This window comes from Chrysemys picta, chromosome 1 (assembly GCF_011386835.1).
Source record: "Chrysemys picta bellii isolate R12L10 chromosome 1, ASM1138683v2, whole genome shotgun sequence".
NCBI classification, from domain to species: Eukaryota; Metazoa; Chordata; order Testudines; family Emydidae; genus Chrysemys; species Chrysemys picta.
This window is the reverse complement of record NC_088791.1, coordinates 16,823,442-16,830,365: the sequence shown is the minus strand read 5'-3', so window position 1 is coordinate 16,830,365 and position 6,924 is coordinate 16,823,442.

Below are 6,924 nucleotides of genomic sequence, written 5' to 3'. Positions count from 1 at the left end.
GTCTTGTTTCCATTGAAATCTTTAGCAAAAATCCCATTGATTTCAATGGTAGCAGGATCAGACCTTTAGTGGCTACTCTAGAAAACTTTGGTCTTGTTCCCCCCACTGCCCCAACCTCCGAAGATGAGCATAACTTCCATTGATGTGAATGGGAGCTGTGGGTGCTCAGCATTTGTGAAATCAGACCCAAGGCACCCAAAATCAGACTCCAAGGTCAAAATTTTCTGCAGTGCTGACCATCCACAACTTCAGATGAAATCAGTGGTAACTGCAGGTGCTCATTTGTACTGAGGCTGAGAGGGTCTGAAATGGGGCACCCAAAACCAATTGTTATTGCAAAAAAATTGGATCTAAATCTCTGGCCATTCTGTACGTCCTGTGGTCTACACAAGGGGACTGAGACTCAGGGTCTGGCTTTCATTAACTTGCTTTTTGATTTTGGAGAAGACACTTTACTTTTGTGAGACAATGGGGGTGAGTTAATATATTTTATTGGACTACTGTTGGTGAGAGAGACAAGCTATCAAGCCAACAGAAGTTGGTCCAATAAAAGCTATTACCTCACCCACCTTGTCTCTCTAATATCCTGGAAAGGTACAGCTACAACTACACTGCATATTTTACTTTTGTATCAGTTTTAACCAATTGTAAAATAATTGTCTCAGGCATCTCATTTAGGCTAAATAAATATTTATAAAGCGCTTTGCATTCCTCAGAGATGCTGTAAGTGTAAAACTGGTTATAAAGATCTGTCACATTTCAGACCAATGATTGACATGAGACTGGCCTTGAGCAGAAGAATGCACTGCTTTGTGGATATTTCTTGTTACACTGGTTAGTTGACCAGTCATCTGAAGGGAACATTTCACATTTACTGAAGATAGCTTGAATGTTAGAAGAGATCAACATCTTAGATAAGGACGTGTAAGGGGTAGAATATTTAAGACTAACAAAAGACGAAGTGTGAATGAAAATCTGCAACAATCAAGCAGTCACATTAACTTCTTTTTCATTGAGAAACTTTTTTACTGACCTTTCAGAGAAGCAACTTTCTCCTACCAGTGCCTTATGTCTTCTAAACCTCTCATTTTGCAGTGCCTGACAAAGCAATCAAGTTGTTCTAACTGTCAGAATTTGCATTCTGAAGTGCAAGTGTAGCGTTATCCTTAGTCAGAATTGATATGGATATTATTTCTACTTGAACCATTCTAAACTCCAAATGGGTGATTATTTAGGTGACAATAATAGAGCACTTTACAACTAAATCTTGCTAGAAACATGTAATTTGTATGTCACAGGTTTTTTTGTTTTGTCTTGGTAAATGCAGATTGTAACTCAAACAAAGCAAGAAGGCTGTAGACATTAAAAAAAAAAATACTGAGGGCATGCTCTAGTGTTGTGCCTAGGACAAAGAGTTAGCAACTCCTGAGTTCTAATCATTGCGCTGGCACTAACTTCCTATGCAGTTTTTAGCAAGTTGCTTCAGGCCAAATTTTTCAGATGTGGGTGCCAAAGATAATGTATGATTATGCATTATTTTGAAAGCCAGATTCCATCAGCCAAGTACACAAAGCCATTTGTACATGGTGTACATAAGCAGAGAGAAATGCATTCAGTTTTAAATGTTCAAACTTCAAACAAATATAATCAAGGGGTGAAAACTTCTAGGCAATAAAAAGGGAATTCACAAGCCAAAGCAATTAAGTTGGAAGGCAAAGTATATTACGTTTAAAAAAAAAAAAAAAAACCCTAGCATTTTAAACTTATTTTCAATGTCTCCAGAGCCTTTTGCTGTAAAGATGACCCAAAATGGGAGGGGAGTTCTTTTCTTTCTTTACGATGTATAAAGAAGTTGAAAGGTTTTGTCAATATAATTTTTCTGCTCTGTTGCTGCTGTTTGCTAGAGATTCAGGTCTTGTTACCCTCTTCTTCCTGGAAGAATTGAAAACAGGATCATGACATGAGTCCCAAGGAAGTGAAACCTGGGCAACTGCAAAGGGAAGGGATGTTTAGACAGATTGTTGAATACTTTATTTTGTTTCATTGCTTTTTAACTCGTATCTAGCAAACAGTTGGGAAGAATGACCTCTTTGTTAAATTTCCATCAAGTAGGTGTGGGGAAAATGCTTCCATCCTAGTTCTTTGGTCCTTCAAAGAGACCAAAACAGGGAAGTTAAGAATGTATTTAATATTTCTGAGGTAATAAGAAAAAAGTCTTTATCCTTCTATCAGGCCTTCTCTATTCATCTAGATTTCTCTACCTATGGCCCCATCACCATTTGTTCATAAAGCAAAAAAGGCCAACCATTTTCACTCTGTCCAAGTTACTGATAAAACAGGCAAATAAATTGAAACCTCTGGTGTTGAGGACAAACCTTCATATGTTTAGTTTGGTGTGGATCTATCACCTTTAGGACAAGGGTTGTTTGTATTCTTATTTTTAATAATTTTGCTGCAGCAGCAGCTTCCTCTCCACTATAGTAAATGAAGCTTTCAGGAGACCACATCTTCTGTATTCCAGTTCTGATCTTAATGTGGATTTGAATAGTCAATCAAGATGTTTGCTAAATTATAATATTGTACATTAGGCCTATTCCTGCACTGCTGTAGATATTTTGATCATTCGGTTTTTATTACTTTTGTGATTTAATGAACAGAAAACATTAAAGCTAAGCAAAACAGCAATATAAAAATGTTCTATAAAATCCAGAAAAATGACAGACATAGTAGTGGAAAATACTTACCAAAACCACTGTCCCTGGTAAATGCCATTAACTTCGATCGAATGCTTCTGGTGGCCTTCATCTATTTTTTTTCTCTCTTACATTCCTTTTTCTATATTCAGAATGTTCAAACTGTACATCGGTATATCTTGTCACTTGGCTATAAAAATAACTTATTCCAGCCTGTTTTGTTTATTAGGCTAGGATTCAAAAATCAGAATTGATTAATCACCTAACCTTCTATGATATAAATATAGCTGCTATAAAACAAAAAAATCTATACAATTCCCCTATAGTTAAAGAATCTGAATATGCCACAGGCTGCAAGAATCTATCAAAAGTACTAGTTATTCTGCAGAAATGGTGTAGAGCACTGCAAGTTACTGCAGTGTTTGGCATCAATACTATATTTTTGTTACTGAAACATGAACGTGTATAAAGTGCATTGGCTATGTAATGTACTAGTCCACAAGTTCTCTCAAACGGAGGGACACATCCCGGTCTGGGGTGGTGAGGATCACCATCCTTTTTTATACAGTGTCTAAAAGATGTACTCTATTTGAAACAGGAATTATTTTGTGAACATTCTCTGGCCTGTGTTATACCGGAGGCATGACTACATGATCTCAGTAGACCCTCCTGGTCTTGGAATCAATGAAACTACAGCTTTATAGATGTGGTGTCCCCAAACTGTTTTTCTGTTGTGACAACATTAAAGGGCATGGTAAAGGCGAAGAACCACTTCACCAGCCAGTATTACTATTGCTCTTTATACATGACAAGGCAGCCAGAGGTAAGGAGATATTAATTCCAGAACACACAAGATTCTACTTTGTATGTTTGTTTTGTTTTGTACATTTTCTAGTCTCCTGTTCCTTGATCAGTTTCTAAACTGACATAGATAAAACAATACTAAGCTGCATGTAGACAAACCCTAAATCAAAAGGTTTCTCTTTGTTTCACTTATTGTTTCCCATTATACAAACAAAACTGTATAAGCAGCCAGCAGGAAATGTATTCATGCAGGCAGCATGAGCACTTATCTACACTACAAACAGCACCATATTAAGGGATCCAGATACAATAGTCATCCCTCATTCCATTTTGTAGTTTAGATGGGACCTTAACTGTGTTCCCAAACAGTGCTAAACATTTAGAGATGACCTTTGCTCATTCTTGAACATGGCCAAGGCTTCAGCGCAGTTCAGGAACACAACTAAGATTCCATCTACATTACAACATAAAGCTGTATCATAAACAGATCCTCTAATGCAATGCGACTTGTAATTGGGCCTTAATAATCAGAGGTTTATTACCCTGGTTTAGTTTATGTATTCAGGTCAGCCGCTATGGCTTGGTTTCAGTCTCTATAACAACCTGCTGCTTACTCATAACTAACGGTGTTTTCCTAGAGCGGAAGGGAGAGAAATCTGTGTTTGTTGGTGATGAAGGTCTAAGGCAGTGATACTCTATAGGCGGCCAGTGGGCCAAATATGGCTTGTGTTTATAATTAAATTCATGAATACTGATGTGCTGCCTATCATTTGCCTATGACTTCCTTAGTAAGTAACTTACTGGCAGTGCTTAATTTGTAATGAACGAGGTGCCACAGCTCAGACCCGGCACAAATTAAGCACTGACTTGGCAGCCAGAGAGTGGTGGCTGCTGATCGAGCACCCAGCTCTGAAGACGGTGTCACTGCCAGCAGCAAGGCAGAAGTAAGGGTGGCAATATATGCCACCCTTACTTCTACCCTGCTGCTAGCGATGGCGCTCAGGAGCGGCGCCAGGGTTTTTGCCGCCCTAGGCGGGGGTCCTTCTGCGCTCCCGGTCTTCGGCGGCAATTCCGCGCCGGGGGGTCCTTCCGCGCTCCCGGTCTTCGGGGCACTTCAGCGGCGGGTCCCGGAGCGCAGAAGGACCCCCCACCACAGAATTGCCGCCAAAGACCCGGAGCGCGGAAGGACCCCCCGCTGCAGAATTGCTGCCCCCCCAAATCCTGCTGCCCTAGGCGACCGCCTAAATGGAAGTGCTGGCCCTAATGGCGCTACCTTCAGAGCTGGGTGCCCGGAGAGCATCGGCTGCTGGCTGGGAGCCCAGAGGTACCAGGGTTATGAACTGCCAAGCCTAGAGGTGCTGGGGCAAAAAATGCTTACTCGATCTTAAGTTCTCATGATAGCATTGGCTAAGATTGAACTAGGACATGGAGCCAAAAATGAATGTGAGCATGAGTAAATGTTGCAAAGTAGACAGTGAAAACTGAGCTTTTAATCCAAACTGGACAGTGGATTTTCCTTTTGTTATGCCACCTCATTTAAATGCAAATCCTTTGTGTTTAATATGCCAAATCACTCTCTGGGTGTGTAAGGTGATCAACATGAGGTGCCACTTTGAATCAAAGCACAGTAACTTCAACGGGGCCTATCCTCCTGGCAGTGTTACAAAACGTGACAAAATTGAAAATCTGAAGTCTTCGTATCACACTTCAAATGTCATTCTCACAACATCAGCGACTGTACAGGAAAAAGAAACAGCCACTTCTCTTCGGGTAATGTTGATACTAGCTAAAAAGAAAAGGCCTTTCCTGGATGCCAAGCTTGTGAAGGAGTGCCCATTGGAAACGCTGGAAGAGCTTTTTGCTGGAGCTGAAAACAAATCTGACATTGTGAACCACGTGAAGGCAAGTTCCCCTGTCTGGTTCCACAGTACGGTGAAGATTGGAGGTAATTTACAAGAATTGTTTCAGCACTGCTTTCCGATTAAAAAGCCCCCGCCAAATACATGTCTTTTGCAGTAGACGAATCAAGCAATTTAGGTGACGCTGCCCAGTTATTGCTGTTCGTTAGATTTTATGATGGTGAAATTTTCAAGAAAGAATTTTTTTTTGCTTAATAGCATTAAAAACCTACACCACAGGAGAGATCATTTTTGAAAAGCTAAAAAGCTTTTTTGGGGGGGAAAAAATGGTTTCGATCTGCAGAAAGTAAACTTGCTTGTTACAGATGGAAGTCCCTCCATGATAGGGAAAGAGAAGGGCTTTGCTTCATGTCTGGCAGTGATACACCCTTCATTAAATACACTTCACTGCGTCATTCACCAGACTATCCTGTGCGGTAATTTGTCTGGGGACTTGAAAAAAACAATGGATACTGGGATGAGATTCATGAACTACATACTCTCAACTTCTAGCTTGCAACAGTTACGGGAATAGCTCAGTGGTTTGAGCATTGGCCTGCTAAATCCAGGGTTGTGAGTTCAATCCTTGAGGGGGGCCATTTAGGGATCTAGAGCAAAAATCTGTCTGGGGATTGGTCCTGCTTTGAGCAGGGGGTTGGACTAGATGACCTCCCGAGGTCCCTTCCAATGCTGATATTCTATGAATTTTGGGGGGGAGGGATAGCTCAGTGGTTTGAGCATTGGCCTACTAAACCCAGGGTTGTGAGTTCAATCCTTGAGGAGGCCACTTAGGGATCTGGGGCAAAATCAGTACTTGGTCCTGCTAATGAAGGCAGGGGGCTGGACTCGATGACCTTTCAAGGTCCCTTCCAGTTCTAGGAGATGGGATATCTCCATTAAAAAAACAAAAAAACATCATCTTTTTAAAGTTCATTTACAAGATGTTTCAGCCAAATACAGTGACCTGTTGCAGCACAATGACATTTGCTGGCTAAGTAGGGGGTGCGTGTGAGAGAGGTTTTGTGCGCTTCAAAAAGAAATAGAATTTCTTTCAAACCACAAGACCAACAAGGCTTGCAAGTTCCTGGAATTTATGAATGGTGTCCCCTCTATGTCACAGGTAGCTTTTCTGTGCGATATTACTGGTCACTTGAATTCCCTCAACTTGCAGCTCTAAGGCCGTGCAAGCAGTGTCGGGGATCTGTTTGAAAACGTGTGTGCCATTCAGAGGAATCTTGAAATCTTTCAGACAGACTGAACAGGAAAGATGTTGCACTTTCCCACATTGTGTGTTGTTGCTACAGATGAAACTTTGGTGAAAACGATGCAAGAATTTCTAAACTATCTGATTGAAAATTTTAAAATGCGAGTTGAGAATTTTAAAATTCCAAAGGATTTGCTTTTATTTGTTCACCATCCATTTGTTGTCTCTGCCAATGGAGCTTGCCATTCTGAAGCAAAGAACATTCTTGATTCAATTGATGAATGTGCCTTTCAATTAGAAGGCTCCAGAGCTCAGATGTCTTGAA